Consider the following 22,562-nt stretch of genomic DNA (forward strand, 5'->3'; position numbering starts at 1 on the left):
TGTATAACTCTAAAATGTTGGCAGATTATTTATCACATTCAGCGTGAAGAGATGTGAACAGATTACATGAATCTAGTCACTGATACCCCATTTCAGCTAACATTTCCCCCTTCAGAATTATATTAAATGCATTTATATATGGATACTCACTTTATTTATATATACCAATCTTAGGTATGTAAAAGTAGAAAAAAAAAGGTTTTTTCCCCCAAAGTTATTTCATGAAGTCTTTGTAAGTATAGTATTTGAAAACAACTAGACTTTGGCATATCTTGCCACCTCAGTAACTGTAGAATCTCTCTCTTACAAAATATCCCTCAAATGGTTGACATATACTAATAAATATACTTTTCAAGCAAATAAATGATTTAATGCTTTCTCTTAAAACCTTGAAATGATAAAAAATAGGTTGTATAAATTAGACTGAAAAATTCACTTAAGCAAAATACCATGAGGATTTAAGATATATTTATCTATGATAAAAACTGTAATCAATGTTCAAACATAAAATCTGTTGTTCATTTAGAATGTTTTCCTCCCACACATAAAAGGGAGGAAAATGAGAAGTGACTGTAGCTGTTGCATTTGACTTCACTGACAACTTCTAGAAAAAATGAACTTGAAAATTTGGTGTTTCAAGTCTGTTTTGAATTTAGTACTAAAGAAAATGAAACATGAATTAGAAAAAATGTTTTATATTTATAAAACACCTTACAATTTATAGAGCAAATTCACATTATCTAATTTAGTACCACATTCACAAAGGAAGACTATAAAAATAAAAAATACTCTTTCAAATAGCACTATTTAAAATTTTTTTTATTCAATTGAACACAAAATTTATCTTTCAAATATTACTATTATGAACCCACTGAATAATCATTTATGTTAAGAAAAGACAATTTGGTTTAATGTTGGCCTTCTGAAAACCTAACAGCTAAATTACTTTAAATGGTGCTTTCTTTAAAAGAAAATACAGAAAAAGAGTTGCATATTTGATAAATCATCAAATTTAATGAGCACATAATCCTAACTGTACTTTACAAAAGTAAGGAAATGAAATTTCTATGGAAAACTAAGACATAACATTTCTGTGCTCACTGCATTACAAACAGGCTGAAAATATTTGTTAGAAAAGAAAATTTTAGATAGCTTAAATACTCTCTCTTCTGCCCTTCTTGCAATTGGAGACAAAACAAACTTTCAGCTTGGTATGAAATAAAAAGTGGAGAAAAAAAGTAAAAGTAGTCTTTCTATAAATATCTGATAATTATCCTTAAACCATGACAAAGGGGGTGGGGGAGAGGAATTCATTAACTTACCAAATATAGTCTTCTAATAAAAAACCAGTATTCAAAGTCAAGATAGGCTTTATCTTAAATCCTGTAGTTTGCCAGACAAATTGCAAAGTGTGGTTCAATGACGGCAAGAGAGTGTTATGATCTCTTCCTGCTCAGTTATACTCAGAGGACACAGAATATTTGATATGAGCATGCTCAGTATCTAATTTAAAAAACTTAGTACTTCATCTCAGCATGTGATGGCCTATTTCTAAGAAAACTGAGAGAGAGAGAGAGAGAGAGAGAGAGAGAGAGAGAGAGAGAAAGCTGTAAATCCAATCTAAACTAATTTAGTGCATTAATCAAAACTGGGCCACCAAATATTGATTTTTTTTCCTTCATTTGTGTTTTATGGCTGGAAACCTATTATTTATAATTTTATAGAAAATCCCTAGGCTTCAAATTTTCTTCATATTTAACATCATGAATAGGCGATAATTTTAATGCACTGGAGATTAAAAAAAATTAACAGTCCCCTCCCATTCAACAAGACACATAAACAATGCTTTACATTTTAAAGGGTTTTTTTCACCTCTTGAGAAGGGAAAATATTTATTATATTATGTTGCATGTTGATATATAACTAAACCCAGAAACATTATTTACTATTCCAGGAATTCAGTTTTTTAGTCAGAAAGTTAAGAGGGTGGGCAAATGACCTCTAAATTCCCTTTAACTCAAAAATGTTATTGAAATACTTTTAAAGTATTTTTTGTGGTAGTCTTTGATATGATGATCTCATTTAATAAAATACATCAATATAAACACTACTATGTGTAGTTTCATCTTGATTTTGCAGTCTACCCATTCATTACACATACAATCCCTGTGATACTAAATTGCCAACCAGTTGAAAACATACCCACCTACCTCTTAGTGTCTCAACCTCATTCTCTGCAACCAGAGAATTCTCATGTCCCACTCTAGATCTTTGCTTACAATTTCCACTTGCCCCTTCATTTCAGACCCTTCCATGGTGTTGCTCTTCTCCAGCTGTTTCCAGACCCTCTTCTCTAGCACTGTGCTCTTTTTCTCATGTCTCAAGTAAAATGATCCTGAAAGGGCAGTGGAAATTTTTATTTTTGCTCAGTATCACTTTGAGATTCTCTCTTTGTTGCCTTTGCTCAGCAACCTTTCTGATTTTGAGTTTCACTCTATCAAAATGAACTCTGAAATCATCTTGCTCCTTTCTAAAGGAATTCAGTACTTGCCAGCAGTCTTCCTCTCCAACTCTTGCACTTGAACTTCCACATGCCCCAAATAAGCAACAAATAGGTCAACAAGCATTTATTCAATAAGCTGTGGGATACTGGGGACACAAATGACAAAAAAATAGTCCCTACTCTCAAGGAATTCAGAGTCTTTTACACTCTATAGTTAACAACTATGAAAATAGGATACATAAGGGTTGAACTAGAAATAATCTGATAGGAATGGGATATTGTGGAGGACTCAGTCATTCACTCTCTGGTTCTTCAGTCTCCTCAGCTCTCATAATCTACACCCTCTAACTACTTCATCCACAAACAACAACACTGTTAATCCTGCCATCAGTTATAAATGAATGCTGTATTTGCATGTTCAAAATCTCTGAAAAATTATTTTTTCATTATACTTAATAATATCCAATCTCTTCCTCCACCTTACCCCTGGCTAAACAAATTCTTGTCCACTACAGTATTTTCTCAGGCCCTGGTTCCCATTCTCACTTCACTTTCTTCACTTCCTCATTTCAATCTTGTAATAACCAATTACTCTGTTATTCTATACTCCAGAATTCTAAATCTCTTATTATTTTTGCTCATGCTTTGCCAAAACCCCAAATTTCCCAAAATGATTATTCCTACCTTCTTCTATTCTTATTCAAGGACTGATGAACAGTTAAAATTAATCACATAAACTGAGTTCATCATAAATTTATGATTTCAGTCAATCAAAAATTATTTATGAAAGGATAGCTAGGTAGTGCAATGGATAGACACTGACTCTGAAGTCAGGAGGACCTGAATTCAAATCCAGTCTCAGACATTTCACTTACTAGCTGGGTGACCTTGAGCAAATCATGTAACTCCCAATTGCCTCATGTACCCTCTCCCCAGGGTAAGGGAGAAGGGGAGGGAGGGAGGGAGGGAGGGAGGGAGGGAGAGAGAGAGAGAGAGAGAGAGAGAGAGAGAGAGAGAGAGAGAGAGAATACGCTACATAAATAAGGTTTTGAGAAGCAAGAGAGGGTTACATTTTGTCCCAGAGGCAAAATGAAGCCTATGGAATTGATTGTATAAGTAAGTCATACAGTCAGATGTGCATCTTAGGGAAGTAGCTCATGTGTTTTTAATCTGTTGGTGTGGGCAAATATGTGTGCATATGTGTGATCTGAAAAGAGATGCTACTTAAACCCATGAGAACTCCAAAAGAGGAGATAGGGAAAAGAAAAGAGGAACTAGAGAGAAGGAGGGTAAACCCTAGAGTTAGGGGGAGTGATATAGATGAGCCTAACAAAGAAGACTGGGAGGGAGGACCAATAGCAGAATAAGAGATATATATATATATATATATATATATATTTAAAAACAGTATTATGAAATGACAGGAAAAAGTAACCATGAAGTAAGAGTGGTCAACTGTGACAAATGTAGCACAGGTTAATGATCAAATCTGGCAATTAAGAGATCATTAGGAGAAATCAGTTTTGGTTGAGTGGTAAGGTTACAGGTCTGATTACAAAGGCTTCTCTAATCTCAACTGGTCTTTACTTCAACAAGACCATTCTTTTACTCTTCCCTAACTGACTATCAGTAACATACCCTAGAGAGGCTATTCCAAAGTTTCCACTCTGAAGCACCCTACTATCTCTTCTGCTAAGGACCTAGCCTCTTGATTTTATGGGGTAAAGAGACAACATTGGCTGTATCTTCTCTCTTCCTACCATCCCTTCAGGCTATCATTTTAAATTTCTCATGAAAATACTATCTATTTTCATTACTTCCACTTCTTCTTCTATTTAAACTTTAACTTTAGCCTGCAATCTTATCATGGAACTAAGACAACCATAATACAAATGAAGTTAAAAAATAAAACTACTGTTCAGCACCTCTCCTCAACCTCCCACTCAATTTACAGTGAGGCTGCCCTAGCAAAATGAAGGACACAACACAAACTTCTAGACAGCCAGCAGCTTGCTTACAGTGGGTCTTCAGGAGTAAAAGTCTGCCAGGGCCTACAATCTGGAAATACCAGGGCTGTAAAGCTCTGAAGTGTCAGAGATGAATCAGAGAATTAAGGAATAGAGTGGGACAAGTCACCAAGACAGGACACCCCTAAGTGTATGGGGGCGGGGAGGGTATGTGACAGTACTTCACTAAGTCTGAGGAAAATTGCACAGAATCCAAAGGGATTCAGTTTTGATTATTCAAAAGTCAATTACAGGGTGGTTAGATGGCCCAGTGGATAGAGCACTGACCCTGGAGTCAGGAGGACCTGAGTTCAAATCCAGGCTCAGACACTTAATTACCTTGGGCAAGTCACTCAACCCTATTGCCTTAAATAAATAAATTTTTTTAAAAAGTCAATTAAAAACTGCAAGATATATCTTCAAAGCATTTCTATATAATAATTATAAAACACAAGCAATAATAGGGAAAACCCATTCCAAATAAAAAATGCATTCACAAGACATAGATTCAATTACAAAGCACATCTTAAAGAAATAAAGAACATTTTAAATGAATATTCAGTATTTGTGGCTAGGGTGTGCCAATATAATAAAAATTGGCAAAACAACTAAAGTTAATTTATACTTTTAATGCCACACCAATAAAATTACCAGGACACTTTATAAAAACTTGATATAATAGTAATAAAATTCATTAGAAAAAAAAGAAAGATCTAGAATGCTAAAGGGAAGTTTGAAATGTAGTAAGGACAGGCCTCAAACTAATATTATAAGGCATCTGATATTGCTTAAAGAATAGAAAGAGATCAATGGAACAGACTAGACAAAGAGAGATTCAGAAACAATATAACTCAATAACTCAGTATTTGATAAAGAGAAAACAAATTAAATAAGGGGGGAAATTGCCTATTTGTTAAAAACTCCTAGGAAAACTGGAAAAGTCTGGCAGAAATTAGGCCACACTACCATATTTCCACAAAATTAATCCCTAAGCATGATATTTTCAGGATGTTTGTAATAAAAGCCCTATCTGAACACATCAGTCATTATGTCTGTTGCAATGATAGACATACTGAAATTATAAAACAATAACATAATTAAATATAAATAATATTGTTGATATGAATGAAAATAAAATTATAAATTATAATTATTTATAAATACCCAAATTGAGGAGAGGTAAAGGCCTATGTAAACAGATGAACTCAAAACTTATTGCAGAATGACCAATCAGAGTATAGTATACTTGATAACATCTGGATAGAAAGAAAGCCCCATCATCACTAAGGGTAAGAAAGATAAGATAGAACTTGCAGAGAGAAGAATAGATCAAATAGTGAAGACCCAAAGAATGACTGCCCTAGACTCTTGATATTGCAAAAAATAAGCCATTCAAGGGCCATTTGTGCATGGGAATCAATGACAACAATGAAACAGAATGGAGATTTTGTGAAGCCAAGCCTGAAAGAGGTGGTGACTTGGGTGAAGAATTCATAGGATAAAATCACTGATAGCTATGCTACCAATGCACTATGAGCTGGCTTTACAAGGACAAAAAATGCTCATTTATGGAGAGCTCTATTGCTGAGGTCAATGGTCCTACAAGAAACAGTTGCAAGAAATTCAGGTTGGAATTTGAGGTTTAGAGAGTTATGATGATGTTCCAGACAATGCCATTACTGTATTTGAATAAAGGTAGATTTTGTTTTTGGTACATGAATAAATGTAGATTGTACATGAAAAAAAGTTTAAGACATTCCTTGAAAATAAGCACTAATGCATCTTTTGGGGCAAAAAAATTAATATAAGACCCAGAAACACAGTAGTTGAATCCATGGAATTTAATGATGTCATAGATTGGGAAAAAGGGCACAGGATGTGATCCTGGGGATATAATTATGCCTAGACTGCAGGATATAAATGATTCTGGCAAAGGAAATTGGGACTGATCCATCAGACAGGTAATGAAGAATGGCAGAATAGGGTCAGAAGTGGGTCAGGAAAACCTGGGATGGAAACAATACTCAAAAGGGGAGTAGGACAAGAAGAGATTTTAACAGTGTCAATGGATGCTGCCAAGGTGAAGAAGGATGAGAACCACTGGAGGCCAACCCAAACCTAGACCAGTCCAAGGATTCAGGGTTGGAATTAAAATGCAATAAGGTGCTTTGAACTATAAAATGCAATAAAAATAACTTCACTGATAACAGATTAAAGGAATACAAGTTCTAAAGTTTAAAAATATACTGGTTCAGATAAAATACTACTCCCTTCTACCTTCATGTTACCACAGCAACTAACCACTTAATAAATCAGAAAGGCTTTCCCACTCAGCTTAGATCCTGTACCAGCTCCCCTAAATTGGGTCTTTCAAGCCTCATGCTTCCCAGCTCCTTTAAAGAACCATCTAGTCTACATAAAATAGGTATGACTCACCCCCCAAAACTAGGAAAGGACCACTGGAATTTAGAGGAAAACCTGGGCAAAGGGGGATCTTGGTGGAGGAGCAGAATTAAAGCATTCAGTGTTGGGTAAGTCAGTTTCAGATTGCTTTCAGGATCAGGTAGCTTAGGATCCATAAGGGTCTGATGCTCCAACAAATGGTTGTGATCACTTCAACTATCTCTAGATGCAGTAATTGTGATAAATGCTTTCAAATCTTAAAGCACTATACAAATGTTAGCTCTCACTAATCATTTCTTTATGTCTATTTAATGTCTGTTAAAATACAGAAGCAATGCAGAGATATCACAAAGGCTTGAAATAAAAAAAAGAGTTCTAATAAATAGAACTATGTTGTCAGGGACCCCTAAGTGGAGATTAAAAAAAAAAAGATGGAATTGACTTCTTTAGGTGTATATTATGGAAAGGTTTCCTTTGAGACTTTAACTAGAGCCTGTCAAGGTGTAATAATAATAATGATAAAATAATATTTAGAGATTGAAGACAGAAGATTTAAGGCCACTGAAAAGGTTATGGCAAAACGTTGTTGGAAATTAGTTGGAAAAAGCATTAAGCACCCTAAAGACAGACCAGATGGAGAGAGAGAGAGAGAGAGAGACAGACAGACAGACAGACAGACAGTCAGTCAGTCAGTCAGAGACAAGATAGTATAAGGGTGATCAACTTAACTGGATGTCCTCCAGGCAAGTTTAACCTTTTATCTATTCTTGTCATGTATATCCTGGACCCCACTCCTTTGCAGTTGTACAGTATCCTGATCTCTCTCAGCTCAGGTCGGACATTACCATAACAGCCTCCACCTATAGGTTAATACTGAAAACCAGAGAATAAAACTTGTTGTCTAACCTATATTTTCTTTCATTTCATTTCATTTCATTTCATTTCATTTTATTTTTATTTATTTATTTATTTAGGTTTTTGCAAGGCAAATGGGGTTAAGTGGCTTGCCCAAGGCCACACAGCTAGGTAATTATTAAGTGTCTGAGACCAGATTTGAACCCAGGTACTCCTGACTCCAAAGCCGGTGCTTTATCCACTACGCCACCTAGCCGCCCCTCTTTCATTTTATTTTAATCCTATATGATTCAGTTTTATAGTTTTAGGGCTCACAATTGTTAATAGACTTTTTTTTTGTTTTTTTGCAAGGCAATGGGGTTAAGTGGTTTGCCCAAGACCACACAGGTAATTATTAAGTGTCTGAGACCAGAATTGAACTCAGGTACTCCTGACTCCAGGGCCAGTGATCTATCCATTGTCCACCTAGCTGCCTGTTAATAGACTTTTAATAGATTGTTGCATAAATACTCCCATGGAGGAGGTAAAGTGTTGTGTTATACTAGAAAAAGCAATAGCATTAGAATAAGTAGACTTAGAATCTCAGCTTCAACACTTACTAGTTATGTGAAAATAGGCAAATTATTTTAACATATCAGTTTTCTCACCTATAAAATAGAAATTATAACACTTGCATTATCTCATACAGAACTGTAAAGAAAGGTGACATTCTCTTAACGATGTTAACTTTCTTGCATAATCCTGCAAAATTAGACTCAACTTTATGTAACTCCCACTTTTCTATTTATTTGCCTATCATAGTTATATACTAACCCATTTTGCTATCCCTTCAAAAGAAAACCAATAAATTTAAAAAAAAAATTGTCTCCAGCACAAAAAAAGGCAAATTCTAGTCTAATTAAGTCCTCTGGGTATGGAAGATATTGAAGAACAGAAGGACAACCAAATGGAACATTCTAAGAGAAAACCTATGAGTTTAATTAGCACAATATCTGGCTCAGAGTGGGGGTTTTATAAATGCTTGACTTGATTTGACTTTGATTTTAGGGTGAAGATAATTTCATAGGCAAATCAGCAATATGATAGGTAAGGTAATAATGCCCCAAATAAATTACAGTTTCCTTTCATTTTAAGTCGGATTAAATGAAAAATCTGGATTTAATTTACTGAAAACTAACAACAAATATATATATATATGTATATATATATATACACATATATATCTCATTCAAAATACAAAACATCCATGGTTTTCTTTCAAAATTCACTGTATAAGCATTTTGTCAATGTTAAACTTAAGCACTTAAAAAAGTATGTATTTGAGATTCTTCCCCCTCCCCCATCTATTTTATGTTAATTCTGAGATTCTATACACAACAGTATTATGTTTTCCCTTGGTAAAATAGCAAAGCTAATTTTTCCTCTTTTTGCCCATAGAGAGGAAAAGAAAAGTTAATAGGCCTTTTAGGTTGATCATAGATCTAAATGTAAAGATCAAGTGCCCTCATCTGGCCAAAAGAAAAATCAACATTCTATGACTACTACACAGACTTCCCAGAATCCAGAATTTAATTAACTTTTAAGTAAATAAATCTAAGTTTCAAAAATAAAAATAAAAATCAATGTCATAAAATCTTTTGCTACTTTAACCTAATATATTTAACAAGAAAATAAAGGATTAAGTGCTGAATAATCTTGTTCAAAACACTCTAAATTGTTACTAATGGTCTCTAATTTGAAAATTCTGCAACAAAATTTGGTGGAATTTTTCTCTGTCACTAAGTCTGTACGAACTATATATTTCACTCTATAAGGAAACCTTTTTTTAAAATACAAAAACAAGGTATTGCTATATATTTTTCTACATTTTAAATTATTCTCATTAGAGTCCTCTTCAGATAGTTCCATGGAGTTTGACCTAGCATCTCTAAGATTCTACCAGTAGGGTGCAGGCTTTGCCAAGTTTAAACATGTTGGAAAAGACAAACAGAACATCTAAGCTGATGATGCCCCTTTTGTAAGCCTACTCCAGCTAGCTAGTTATGTAGAGGGAAGCCCGTCTTAGGTCATTTGGGGGGCAAATTCTTTGGCTATGAATGCCTGTGACTAGTTAATCAAACAAATAAAAATATAAAATGAATCTTAAGCTTGTGAGAACCATTTTCACATATTCAATGAGATGCAGAGTGGTAGAAAGGGAGAAGAGGTCAAGAATTATACTTTGACTTAGTTTTGGGTTCTCTAAAAGTAATAGATTCCTATCCAGCTAACAAGTGAACAAATAATTGGAGGAACTGAAGCATAACAACAACCCTCTCATTCTTCCTTTTATAATATATATTCAACCAAGGGCATAAGAAACATAATTTCATGGGACACACGTTCATTTACATCACAAAACTCATGAACATTTGAAAGAATACTCGAAAATAATTGCAGCTTATAGCTACAGAGAAAGAGGAGTCAGAGAAACTGAAGAATCTAACTTTATAATCAGAGATTTCAATGCAAAATTGAGCACAGAAGACAGTAAAAAATGGATTAGAAAACATGGCTCCAGGATAAGAAGAGATGCTAAAGACATATGGAAACCTCCCATCAAAATACCAGGAATGCTTTCTTCAAAAAAGAATGTTGAGGTATTGAACATAGTAAATACCATGTATTATTAGTCAAAAATGATACTGGTTATATATTTAAACAAATAAAATCAATATTAATCAATCAACAAACGTCTATCAAGTATTTACAGTCTTAAAGGCACAGCACAAAAGCTTTGGAGAATCAAAATTTACATTCTTTTTTTAAATTTATTTTTATTAAAGATATTATTTGAGTTTTACAATTTCTCCCCCAATCTTGCTTCCCTCCCTCACCCTGCTAAAATTTACATTCTAATAAGGAAGACAATATAGACATAGACATGAGACAAGATACATATCTATTAGATGGAAGGTAACCTTAGAGAGGGCACTAGTTAGTACCTGAGGAGAACTTTGAAGAATAATAAGTTAAGAGTTTCCAAAGATGGTAAATTAGGATAGTGAAGGGCCTCAAGTTCATTTCACATGGACAGGAACTAGGGATGTTTACATGGAAATGGAAAGATAGGAAGAAGGGCCTGGCTGTGCTTATCTGCACTGAATCCGAAGGGCTATCATATGAAGGAAATATTAGACTTGTTCTGTTTTACTTCTGGGGGTGGTAGTAGCTATAAGTGAAAGTTGCAGAATTTAGATTTGATCTGAGGAAACATTTCCTAAAAATCAGCGTCATCTAAAAGTGGAATGGGCTAATTCTACTGCTATTACTTTAGCCCAAATGTTTCATAAAGAAAGCAGGACCGATCTATTAAAATGTTATGATCATGTAAAATTGAAAAAAAATCCTGTTCTATAATTGAAAAAAAAATCCTGTTCTATATAGTAACAAAGTTTCTCTGAGGGCAGCTCAATGAATAGAACATTGGGCTTGAAATCAGGAAAACTTAATTCTATGAGTTCAAATACAGCTCCAGACATTTCCTAGCTGGATATATCACTTAATCCTGTTAACCTTAGTTCCTCACCTATAAAATAAGCTGGACAAGGAAATGGCAAATCATTCCAGTATCCTCGTCAAAAAAACTTGAAATGGGTCAAAAAGAGTGGATATTTCCTTATTTGGAAGTTCCCCATACCAATGAAATCACAAGTCTGATCACTGTACCTATCCTAGTAGCTGTTCTCACTTTTACCCCTTTTTATAGACATTAAAGGGGAGAGTATGGATTCTTTGGTTCCTTCCAGGTCTACACCTCTGATCTCTATACACTATAAATCTATATGAACTGTTTTTCTATATAGACATGGTATTTCTCACCTTGAAGGTAGGGACATTTTTGTTTCTGTAAGTGGCTTCTCACCATGTCCATCAAAATATTTTGGAGAATCCGTTTCCCAGAATAAAGGTCTGGTGAGTAGGATGCTCCCTGAGATTATTGGCATAACAGTAATCCTTGGCATTCTAGATGCTTTCACCCCCTGCCAAGTGTATTGTTTTGACCAGTGCCAGATTTACTACTGAGGGATTTATGATTTTATCTCCCCTTATTTCCCAGAGACAAGAGAAGCAACAACTACATCACTGATATCCTCACAATCCTTGCTTCCTCTTGCTCCCATTACAGAACTCTGGTTCTGTACCCCACAGAGTAACCATGCCCCCACCCCAATACTTGAGACAATCAACTAAGAACTTGTGCTTTTCAGGACTTGTGGGAAAAGAAACTCTCAGACCTAAAAATGATCATGGTCTGATCCAACCCAATATGTAGATAAACTCTGTCATTCCCCAGTAAATAAACTTCCTTTGGGGTTGCTAGGTGGTGCAGTGGATAGAGTACTGGTCCTGGAGTCAGGATTACCCTGAGTTCAAATGAGGCCTGGGACACTTAATAATTACCTAGCTGTGTGGCCTTGGGCAGGCCATTTAACCCCATCTGCCTTGCAAAAAAAAAAAAAGATAAACTTCCTTCTTGGGGCAAGGGAATGTTTCTGTTTGCAAATATTATTTTCCTCTCTTTAAAATTAATTAAATTACTGTTTACATTCCCAACACTTGCTTCTGGCCTAGTTTATTTGGTTCTGGTCATTCACAAGTTACAGGCCAGTTCTGGTCCAGTTGACATATCTTAGACATTGCATAGTCATCTAATTGTGAAAACTCATCTATTAATAATAATCTGTAAAATGAGGGTAATTACAGTTTATAAATCTTAGGGTTGTTGTAGGGATTAAATGAATTATTTGTGAAGTGCCTGGAATATAATAGGCTTTTTTTTTTGCAAGGCAGTGGGGTTAAGTGGCCTGCCCAAGGCCACACAGCTAGGTAATTATTAAGTGTCCGAGGCCAGATTTGAACTCAGGTACTCCTGACTCCAGGGCCAGTGTTCTATCCACTGCACCACCTAGCTGCCCAATATAACAGGCTCTTATTATTATATTCTTTCTTCCCTCTCCCCTGTAAAGACATGATGATTAGTTTCCTTCCCTTCTATATCTCCTTCTAATCCTCTCCTTCATCCTCACCAAAACTTCTAGGGCTATCCTCCCTCTCAAGTTCCCTCGGTCCATTACCCTGACTTTGTTCTCTCTTTCCTCTCAACAGTCAACTCTGGAGAAGTCAGAAGTCCAGTTCAAAGATATCTTGTCCAATAACTCCAATCCTCTCGCTACTTTGTACCACAGAACATTTATAGTAACCACTCATCTCAGATCTTACATTTAATCCTCTCCCCAAATATTCACATTCTTAACACCTACCACCAAGAAGCTGAGGTGCAATGGGGAAGTCATACAGCAGGGTAATTGGTGGTCTGTTATCTGATCTCAATTGGTCCTTGAAGGCAGTTTTAATTTTTCCCTCTTTAACCTATTTTCCCACAATTTGTCTTCTTGTGATAAATACCAATTCACACATTACCATATTAGTATGTCTTAAAAGATGTCACAAAATCAGAGTTTTAGTGTTAGAAGATACTCAAAGTCATTCAATTGAATATATACCTCAAAGGGAAACATATCCCAAATGTGGTCATCTATACTGATCAGAATTCTGTAGTCTTGCAGTTATTAAATAAAAAATGTTATGTTTACTTGCCTGTTGCATTTGCTCATAAGCCTTTCCACTTATTTTATAAATTTATATTTATAATTCTTACAGTACAATAATACTGCATTATATTATTTTGTCACAATTTATTCAGACATTCCCCAAATGGCAGACAACCACTTTGATTCAAGTTCTTTACTACCACTACTTTGTCATTGGATCCTTTGTATCTTTACTTTTCTGTGTGGTATTACTCTATCAAAAGGGTAGGCATAATTTATTGATTGGGAGGGGTGAGGTGTGATAATAGTTTGAAACTGTTTCCCTTTAGCTTCTACTCAAAGAGTCTTTTATTAGAGTGTGCCTCTCCTTCCCCAGCCATTCCTACAATGGCCATTTCATCTTTGTCAATGATTGTGAGATTGAATCTGCGGTGTTTTAATCTGCATTTTTCTAAGAGGTGAGATTTTTTTTGTCCCCATAAAGTTATTTAAAGCTTGGATTTATTCCCTTGAGAAATGCCTGCTGCTACACTTTTACTGCTTATATATAGCAGAGTAGCTCTTCTTACAAATCTCTATCAATTCCCTATATATCTTAGATTTTAGATCTATAAAGAAACTTCTCCAGTTAACTGTTTCCTTACTTTAACTACATTTATTTGACTCATTGAAGAGTTTGAATTTTAAGTAATTAAAGCTGTCAGTTTCTACTATTAATTGGCTTGAGAGCTGCTTCAGAACAGGTATTTTTTTTTTTGCATTCCTCTCCCCAACCCTTAGGACAATGCATGTTCTAAGGAGGTACTTAATAAATGTTCATTGGCTTGATGAGGGTCTTCAAATCTTGGGCAGACTCCATACCAGGAGCCACCTTCCATGCACAAGTGGGGCCCTGTCAGGTAGAAGTTCTCCTGTTCCTCCTCTAATTACAGGAAGATGATAGAGCTACTGGATTATCACCTGGATACTTCTGGAACATCATGTTTAGTTCTGAGTACCACAATTTGGAAAGGACTCAGAAAAGTGGAAGGGAATTCAGAGAGGGCAACTAGAAAGATTCTCGAGGACATGCCACATGAGGATAAGTTGGGGAATCTGAGGATGGATAGCCTGAAGAATAAAAGGTTCATAAAGAACAGAACTGCCTATGACAGTACTACCAACACAACTACAGGTCTGAGTCATCTGCAGCAAGGGAGCTAGGATGTCAGAGGAGCCTTGGTTGATAGCAACACTCAAAGTTCCCTACCTACCAACCAAAATTTTTTCCTCTCTGGAAATTCCATTACACTGATAACACCAAATTTTGGTCCATTTAAAGGTCTTTATTAAGGGGGTATCCCCTTATTTTATGGGGGATGAAGACATTCTCTCCGAACACCTAGTGGTACAGTGAATAGCGCCTTGAGATAGTCAGGAAGACCTGAGTTCAAATCATTCCCCAGACATTTAATAGCTAAGTGACCCTGTATAAGAAATGTAACCTTTGCACATCTGTTATCTCATCTGTAATATGGGGATTATAAGTACCTAACTCAACAAGGCTGTTATTACGATAAAAACCCTTTCTTCAGGTGAAAACATTCTCCATGAAAGATAATTTCACCTCCCTATATCATTAAAAATAAAAAAGCACTTTCCAAAAATTTCATGGAAGGAGTTGTCATGGAAAAGAACATCTATCAGTTTAAGGAGAACTGAATCGTATCTTTGTTTAAGACAGAGACCTCTTAAGGGCAAAAACCCCAAGTCTCAGTACTGGAACCTCCAAGTAAGTACTGGAATAATAACCAGAATGGGTTAACTGAAACTATGTCTCAGAGTGGTTCATCCTTATTAGGTGAGCATTTCTGAAGGTTGGATCCAAAAATCTACTAACTAGAAAGCCCTCCCCATTCTTTCAGTAACAGTGATTTAATCTTAAAAACACAGCCTCTAGAAGGTGAGAACTCAATTTTAATTATTAGAGGAGTAAGTGCATTCTAGTTTACAAAGAAACTAGTTACTTGAGGCTAGTATGAAACATGGAAAAATCAGTTGCATGTGATTAGTGATGAGCCCCAAATAAAATCTTCATTTTATGGTAAAATGCTAGTTCTGATTACAGGACTAATTTGAAAGACATTGCACAGGTACAATCAATAGGAATTTATAATCAACGAAATATGTGGAGGAGAAAGAGGAACCTTTTTCTTTGTTTTTGCAAGGTATTGGGGTTAAGTGACTTGCCTAAAAAAATCACACAGCTGGGTAATTATTAAGTGTCTGAGGCCGAATTTGAACTCAGGTCCTCCTGATTCCAATACTGGTGCTATATCCACTGCCACCTAGCTGCCCCACTGAAGGGGAACATTTTAACACAAAGAATTCCAACATTTGAATTTGGGTGAACAAAGAGCCACTATCTGCAAGAGCTATGTCAAAAGAACAAACAGATTGAGGAGTTCAAATCACCAAGGCCAGAAAAATCACATGCTAGGGTATTTGTAGAATGGTAAAGTGTGATTGCCACACCAGTCATTATCAGTAAACTGTAAAGATCATAAGGAAGAGGCATTATAATAGTGAAAAAGTACAAATTACTATATCCCAATTTTCAAAAAAGAGAAGAGAAAGGATGGACGCTGCTCTCTAGAGGTCAATGGGTATAGCTTTTATTCCTGGCAAAATTTAAAAAACAATTAATTAAAGGGATGGTAACACAGAAATGGAACTGATGACCAAAATCAGTCAATATGGCTTCATCAGGAACAAATCATGAAAAAATAACCTCATTTCCTTGTAGATTTAAGAAAGTAACTGACAAAATTTCTACTATTTTTGTGGAAAAGTACAGAGATGGGGTAGATTAAAAAAAAAGTCTTTGATTTGACCATAAGTCTTTCAAAATTATTTTCCATTACAATGTTGTTATTGTATAAATTCTTCTCCTAGTTCTGCTTACCTCACTCTGCTTCAGTTCAAAACTTCTCAGGATTCTCATGTCACAATTACACAGCCATCCCTCAAATGATGGGCGCCACCTTAGGAGCCAATTCTTTTCTCTTTCTTTCCTTAGACCTCATTTTCTGTTCTCTTTCAAGATGAGCAGCAAGCATACTTCATGTTTTTCTCCATCATCAACTGCCTGTTGAGCATGCTATATTTCTACATCATATTATTCATGTGTGTTCAACTTTTTTTTTTGTTTTAGAGAAGAATAAGGTTCATCTGATACCCTATCTTACCCTATCCCTCCCTTTATATGTTTCTATTTTGAGAAACAGGAAGTTTCAATACTTGTGAATTTCTTTTACCTTTCCTTCTCTTCCTCCTTGTAAAGCCTAAAGGATATAATCCATATACATTCTGGATCCTCTTTAGTTTATTTAACTCTCAGTATCCTTTGAAGGAAGAGTTCTGAAGGAACATATTTCTTCTCACCCTTCCAAAACGAAAATGTTAACACTGCATCATCATAAACCCCCTTCCAAATGAACAAAAACTTTGCTTTCTTAAGTTTCTCTTGTGTTTGTATTTCAAAGATCTTACTTAGCTCTGATCTTTTCATCAGAAATATTTCAAAGTCTTCTATTGATTAAAGCTCTATTTTCCTTCAGAAAGATTTTACTCAGCTTTGCAGGGTAAGCTATCTTTGGTTGTTACTTGTCTTTTGAAACCTATCTCTTCTCATTTGGGGTAGAAGCTGTCAGGTCTCAAGTGATCCTGATTGTGGTTTTCTGGTGAATGGTGGTTTTCTGGATGCATGCAATATTTCTTTTTTTTGACATGAAAACTCTAGATTAACTCTAGATTGGGGATAGTATTATTTCTGGGGCTTTCTTTATGGAGTTTCTTTCAGGAGGTGATTGGTAGATTCTTTCTATCTCTACTTTGACCTTGGTATCTAATTGATTTAAGGAGTTTTCATTTATGATTTCTTGAATATTCTCTTTAGGCTTGAATTTTTTATCAAGGCTTTCCGTGAGCCCCATAATTTTAAATTTATCTCTTCTTTACCTGTTTCCTAAGTTAGTTGCTTGTACTAACAGATTCAATCTTTTAATTTTGTTCTATTTTTTGCTGACATGAAGTCATTAATTTCTCTTTGTAAAATCTAATTTTCTTTTCTTTTCTTTTCTGTTTTTTGCAAGGCAAATGGGGTTAAGTGGCTTGCCCAAGGCCACACAGCTAGGTAATTATTAAGTGTCTGAGACCGGATTTGAACCCAGGTACTCCTGACTCCAGGGCCAGTGCTTTATCACTGCACCACCTAGCCACCCCTAAAATCTAATTTTCAAGGAGACTGTTAACTTGGATAGGTTTACTCCTTTCAATTTTAAGCTATTCATTCTCTTTCCAATGCCGATATTCTTGTCATCCAAATTACTTATTATAATTTAGTAAGGCAAATGATAAATATTAAATTCTAAACTACAGAAATTCTTAATTGCATGTTGCTCAACTAATGTTTTCCTCGTTTCCTCAACTGTAAAATGAGAATAGTATTTGCATTTACCTCCTAGAATTATTAAGAGGATCAAATGACATTTTATAAAATACTTCAGCACATAATTGGTACTTTGTAAATTTCATATATATATATATATATATATATATATATATATATATATATATCTATCTATCTATCTCCCCTTTCTCACTGGAAAAGTATTTGGTGTACTGTATTTCATTTTAACCTGGTTCAGACAACACTCAACCTTGTGGGTACTGGTAGGGAGCTTGACACCTCTGCTCTACCACAGCTCAGGACAGGTGCTCTTTGATCCAGGTCATGGACCCATGATGCTACATGGCTTCCAAGGTCTGTGCTGTAGTTTCTTTTTGTTTGTTTGTTTTAAAATTTTATTTATTTAAGGCAATGGGATTAAGAGTGACTTGCCCAAGGTCACACAGCTAGGCAATTGTTAAGTGTCTGAGGCCAGACTTGAACTCAGGTCCTCCTGACTCCAGGGCCAGTACTCTATCCACTGCACCTCCTAGCTGCTCCCTGTGCTGTAGTTTCTAGCCAGAGAAGGTTCTGGCTTTCTGTTTAAACACAATCTTTGGCTAGTCTGGTTGCACCAGAAGGTGGGTAACTTGTCTCCATATACTAGCCTGGCCCATGAACTTCTGTCTGGTTTTCCATGTAGCTTGGAGGGCAGAAGCCACTGTGGTTTGTGTCTGGATTTCTTGATCATTTTGTGATCTCGGATAAATTTTAGGTTTTTCTGCTTTTGTAGACATAAGGCAGCTGGTTTAGTTTGCCTCTGTTCAAGAAAACATTTTTGCCAGCAGTCCCAAGATAAAATTTTTAAAAAGCTAACTTGGTATCTGGTAAATAGCGCTAGTTAAATCTTTCAACCAGAAAAAGTTTTTTTTTCTACCATCAACTTCTTATTCTCCTTTGCTACTGCCATCACTCTAGCCCAGGGGAATGCCATACCATTTTATCCAAGAGCATCTGCTAGTCCTCTCATATTGTAAGAAATGGGAATTAAAAAATTAAAAGAGCATTAAAGACTCATTAGAAACATTTTCATGAAGGAATGTTGCATTGTTAGAAAACAAATCTATGCTTCTGGAAAGTAGGTGTCCAAACTTTCCACAAACCTCTTGTTATACTGTCATGGAAATTTCCATCAGAGATGAAGAACCTTAACAGCAGCCTCTTTTTTTTTTTTTTTTTTTTTTTAGGTTTTTGCAAGGCAAACCAGGTTAAGTGGCTTGCCCAAGGCCACACAGCTAGGTAGTTATTGTCTAAGACCGGATTTGTACCCAGGTACTCCTGACTCCAAGGCTGGTGCTTTATCCACTATGCCACCTAGCCACCCCTAACAGCAGCCTCTTAATCTCAACTCAGTTACCTATTATAACTTAGTAAGGAAAATGATAAATATTAAATTCTAAACTATAGAAATTCTTAATTCTGTGTTGTATTAAAAATACTTGAATTCAAAAGAAACCAATATCTGCCTAATCCTAATGAAGAACTTCTGAGTATCCAAAAAAAACCATTGCATTGTGGCAGCTAGAATTTTCTTTTAAATCTTAGAATTTCTTTTCCTTTTTTTTTTGCAAGGCAATGGGGTTAAATGATTTGCCCAAGGTCACACAGCTAGGTAATTATTAAGTGTCTGAGGCTGGATTTGAACTCAGGTCCTCCTGACTCCAGGGCCAGTGCTCTATCCACTGTGCCATCTAGCTGTCCCTAGAATTTTATTTTAAATCTTAAAAGATTTCTATTCCTTGTAGATAACAAATAGGTTGGTCTTCATTTAAAATGAAGCAATTTTGAATCTGGACTTTGAGAACCAAAGTAAGACCACCCTCTCAACCCCAGAGTCATTGGTATATCAAGTTGTTTTGGAGAAGATTCATTGGAATAATCAAGATTATCACTCCCCCCCCCCCCAAGGAAATAGCATTCTTGGCTTTGTTTTGAAATTGGCTCTCCTACACAAACTTTCAAGTGGACAAATGTTGCTGTAATTCTTCTAAGTGCTAAAAAGTTTTTGTCTAGAAATGAGCTATCTGTATCTTCCTAGCATATGAGTATTTTAATACATGCAAACACACTAAAGAAACTGATATCTTGATAATTTAAGGTACAATCTATAAAAAAGGGCCCTTGTGTTTTTTAGCAAGATTTGATATAGGTTATAGAACTTATAGATGGGGGGAGGGGGTTGTTTGTTTTTTAATTCAGTTATGGTTACCATAACTAGATCTGGATTCTGGCCTATACTAATTAAGATTGGCTATTGTAAGAGAGTTACCAGGATTCTAAAAGGCTTCAAAATGATTGTTCAACAGGTTGGATGAGTCAAAGTTGATGGTACTGTTTGATTTTTGCCACATTCTATTATTCTTCTAGAACAGGAGTTATTAACCTTTTTCATATTGTGCCACCCTCTGAAAGTCTGGGAAAGGATATCTCTTCAGAATATTTTTAAGTAATTGCAGTAAACAACCAGAAATGGAAATAAATTACAGACTCAGTTGCTTATGAAAAAACAGGTAATAAATATCCTAACTATAAAATAGCACATCTGAAAAAATGCATTGTGGCAGCTAGAATTAGAGAATGAAAGAACTATCTTTCATAATTATAGTGAGGGGCAAAATTCTAATCCAAACAGGTAGCAAGGAGATACAGTGACCTGAAGTAAAAAAAAAGACAAGAGTTCAAATTTAGACTCAAGTACTTTCAAAAAAATAAAAAAATTAATAGGCTAAGAAGAGAAACTGAGGATGGGGTAGAGAGGAATCTGCATCAAATATCTCTGATATAAGTCTACTGTTTAGCAAATAGATAAAAATCAAGAAAAATTTCCTCAAGATATTAGTGGTCAAAAAATAGGATTATATTTCATATAGAGAATCCCAAACTATCACCTAACTGCAGCATATTATTAAGAGAAGTACAAGGCATTGCAAACCCAACATTTCATCTAAAAATAAACTTGGCAAAGATAATAAAAGATTGAAATATTCTATGTCATAGGCACTATGGGGAGATAGGCACACAAGTAGGCACACAAATATACTTGGTAGAGCTATGAATTTGGCCTCATTGTCTGAAAAGAAGTCATTATTTGTTGAGTCAGGAATCCCACTACTGTATATGTAGACAAGTAAGGAGAAAAAATAGAGACAAAAAGACTCTGTATTTATTAAAATATTCATTTTTCGGTAGTACTGTTAAAAATAAAACCATATATATATATGTATGTATAAAATCAGGAAAGTGGTGTCATAACATGCAACTGTGGAGTGAAGGGGTGTTGTGCAAAGTTACCAGCCTCACAGAATAAACATAACCATTTCCAGAGAATATAAATAAACTGTAGTATATAAATGAATACAACAGAATGTTAATGTGTCATAAGACATAAAGAATAGGAAGAATTCAGAGATTATATAGGAGGCATAGGCAGAATCAATAAAATGACCACAATATAAGTGAAAAGAATAATAATAATAATAATAATAATAATAATAATAATAAAAGAAAAAAGTTCTGAGTAATCCTCATGACCAATCTTTTTTTTTTTAGGTTTTTACAAGGCAAATGGGGTTAAGTAGCTTGCCCAAGGTCACACAGCTAGATAATTATTAAGTGTCTGAGACCGGATTTGAACCCAGGTACTCCTGACTCCAGGGCCGGTGCTTTTATCCACTGCACCACCTAGCCACCCCCTCATGACCAATCTTAATCAATAGCCCAGAAACAGATAAAATGAACCTCTCTTCCTGTGACAGAAAGGTGGAATGTGGAAATTTTGTATATAACATCAGAAGTAATGACTATGGAAATAGATTTATTTAATATTTTTCTTTAATGCAAAGGATAGCCCACTGTGAAATACAAAAGGAGTGGTGGCATTTTTTACAAAAGACATGACATAAACACAAAAATTATCAATAATACTTCCTATTAAAAATATAATAGGTTCATATTACACTGGCCCTCTTTCCTTTTTGGACCAGAATACCCAAAGCTTTTAATGAGCTTAGATTTCTTTGGAAAACAGTTCCTCTTTTTTTTGCTTAAACCTTCCAAGATTGCAGGACTTTCTCCAGAGAATTAGGTTAGATTAGGCAGGCTAAGAAGAGGAATATGAAAATGTGTATTTTCATTATTTATACTCTTCCCTTATACTATCCTACTGTGTGCTTTTATTCTTGTCTCTATGTTTTGGACATTGGATTTCTTGGGATAGACTGGCCACTGTCATTAGGAACTATTTATGGTCACTAGAACCTTTTCCCTTCCCTCTGTTCTTTCCTTGAGCATCTCCTTAGTACAGTGGGTAGAGTGCCAGCCCTTAAGTCAGGAAGACTTGAGTTCAAATCTAGCCTCAGCTGTGTGTGACACTGGGCAAGTCACTTAACCCTGACTGTCTCTCATCCAAGGCCATTTCCAGTTGTCCTGATTCATGTCTATCCACTGGACCCAGTTGTTTCTGGAGGAGAAAATGAGGCTGGTGACTTAGCACAGCACCTCCTCATTCAAATCCAATTCAAGTGCATCCATGTCAAGTGCACCTCCCTTGATATATCATTGACAAAACATCATCATCATCATCATCATCATCATCATCATCAAGTTACTAAACTGATAGGGAACAAATAGAATTTGTCTAAATTCTGTTAACAACAACAACAAATTCTTAGGATATTCTTATGGCAGAAAAAGACAAAGAGATGTGAAATAGA

The 22,562-nt window shown here is 35.3% G+C and overlaps 1 protein-coding gene across 18 annotated transcripts in view; it reads right to left on the bottom strand.

The window, feature by feature from the left end:
• The window catches only part of PLEKHA5 (pleckstrin homology domain containing A5), a 273,478-nt gene that overhangs the window by 211,340 nt on the left and 39,576 nt on the right, over nucleotides 1-22,562 (bottom strand). Inside the window, exon 1 of one of the 18 annotated variants that reach the window (XM_074194327.1) lies at nucleotides 1,323-3,381. The exons of 16 other annotated variants lie outside the window; for them this stretch is intronic. The gene's annotated coding sequence lies outside the window, so the exon portion shown is untranslated. Of the gene's footprint in view, nucleotides 1-1,322; nucleotides 3,382-22,562 lie in introns of those variants that run through there. One more of the 18 variants, XM_074194334.1, reaches the window with a different exon arrangement.

This window comes from Macrotis lagotis, chromosome 7, assembly GCF_037893015.1.
Source record: "Macrotis lagotis isolate mMagLag1 chromosome 7, bilby.v1.9.chrom.fasta, whole genome shotgun sequence".
NCBI classification, from domain to species: Eukaryota; Metazoa; Chordata; class Mammalia; order Peramelemorphia; family Peramelidae; genus Macrotis; species Macrotis lagotis.